Source organism: Poecilia reticulata, unplaced genomic scaffold (assembly GCF_000633615.1).
Source record: "Poecilia reticulata strain Guanapo unplaced genomic scaffold, Guppy_female_1.0+MT scaffold_196, whole genome shotgun sequence".
Classification (NCBI taxonomy): domain Eukaryota; kingdom Metazoa; phylum Chordata; class Actinopteri; order Cyprinodontiformes; family Poeciliidae; genus Poecilia; species Poecilia reticulata.
In genome coordinates, this window is record NW_007615020.1 from 466,365 (window position 1) to 468,527 (window position 2,163).

General features: G+C 40.4%; 1 protein-coding gene across 1 annotated transcript in view; it reads right to left on the bottom strand.

The window, feature by feature from the left end:
* LOC103460182 (neural proliferation differentiation and control protein 1) overlaps window positions 1-2,163 on the bottom strand; it is a 45,745-nt gene that overhangs the window by 42,132 nt on the left and 1,450 nt on the right.

A 2,163-nucleotide genomic window follows, 5' to 3' on the forward strand; every position in this document is an offset into this window, starting at 1 on the left:
CTGACCAAGTATTGAGTGCATAACTGAACATAATTATTTGAAGGTTGACTTTTTTGGTATTGGAACACTTTTCTTTTATTGGTCGGATGAAATATGCTAATTTTTTTTAGAAGGACCTGTATATAAGAGCTGTGCTCGTATTTGTCAGGGAGGTCTGGTGGAGCTCGCTTGGGGCTGAGCTGACTTTTCCGCCCGGCTCTGCTTTTCAGGCTGGCTCTTGCCTGTCTTGTGTGCCCACCCCGACTTTGCTTTGCTTTTCTTTTCTTTTGAAGGATTCCCTGTTCGCACCATCTGCTTTTGGGCAATGTCATTGGCCACAGGGGCCGCCTGTTTATTTTTCTTAGTTTTCTTTTATGTTTGGTGCTCAATAAAGAGCGTAGTTATTGTTGAAGTCCCTGTCTCCCTGTTTTTTGTTACGGCTCAACGAGCCGGGCTGCAACAGGCATCAATGTCCACACTGTTGAACAGGACATGTAGAAAACAGTAATAGCCATTCAGTTACCTCAAAAAAACTTTAAAGAAGAAATAAACAATTTATTGTCATTACTACCACAAAATACTTGAAGGAAAACCCACAAACCTACCACTGAAGAGGCCTTGAAAAGAAATGCCCGGTCTCCATTACAAAACATGGTAACATCACACTCAAGCTCTTCAGTTGACACAGGAATGTGTTCCAGAGAGCAGCCAGATGATGGTCAAACCCCCCACCTCCAATTGATAAGAGCCCTACGCAGGTCCTGCAACACAGGATGAAAACATCTCCTGCTCTGTTCCCTTCTCATTATTAGCAGGAACTCTCATACTTTCTTCTTGGCATATACAAGACTCATGACACACAGGGAGAGACAGCCACCATGGCACCAGCTTGGGAATGACCATCGATTGTGACAGCATGTACTTATAGGCCAAACAGCTTCACAACTGAAAAGGTTCCGTACTGACATTTCTCTGATAAGACTCATTTGACCATTTTTAATATGGTACTTTTACTCTCCAGTCATCCTCTGATGATAGAGCAGTAATAAAAATACCACCATAAAATCTTCTACTGTAACATTTCTGTTCTCAACTTAAGGCATGCTTTAAATGTTCTGATACTGTCTATTAATATTTTTTACACTAACAAATTTCACAGTTGCTTGTCCTCTCCACAGAGCGCAACTTAAACTCACACAGCTCAATTATCTCCCCCAAAACTAAGAAACCAAGAGCAATTTATGAATAATTTGATGAAGTCGTCAACTGTGTTGGGTTTACTTGGCTACCTTTAATCTAGTGGATGAACATGAAAAACAAATATGTGGATCAATTTCTGCTTTATTTGTGTGAGGAACAACTAACTGCCACACTAAAGGACAAGGAAAACAACTTAACATGGTATTTTCACTTTTTTTTGGTCAAAAAACAAAATAAAACAAGAGAATATAGACCAGGGGTGCTCAATACGTCGATCGCGATCGACCGGTCGATCGCGGAAAGGTTTTGAGTCGATCTCGGCAGGTGACAAACTGAACGCCGTCAGGACGCTGAGTCCAGCACTTCCTCCTCTGCAGGCTTATCAAACATATTCACTAAGATAACTAAACGGTTGTAGCTTAATTAAAAAAGAATAATTATAAAAAGTCAACGAAACATGCTAAAATTAATTATCTCAGTAATTTTGCAGAATTGTGCGTTTCGGTTCCTTAACAAAAAAAAGAAAAAGGAAAAAAGCGACTCAAASACCGACTGAGAGCAGAGCAGGAGTTTAAATTAGCTACTCAACCACCGCTGTGTTCATGAGAGGCTTATTAATAATCGAGAAATAAATATCAAGTCTGGAAACMTGATATGTAACGGACTGAATGTCATGTTTTTAATATAATCTTTGCTCGGCTTAAGCGCAGGTGGTTGCCACGGCAACGGGTGTGCTTAAACGACAAAAAGAAAGAGAGAGAGGGGGGAGCGGGTGGATAAAGAGGGTAGGAGTGGTTTAGAGTTGATGTCTTTTCGGGTTGTTTTACCTTTGTTTACCTTTGCTGTGGCTCATCACACCTGCTGTAGTTTCTGAACGTTCAATAAACGACACACTTGGACTGATTACCTGGTTCGTTTGTGAGCATAAGTCACAACATCAAATAGGACAAATATATTTCATTAAGTTTGAACAAATTCTACCAC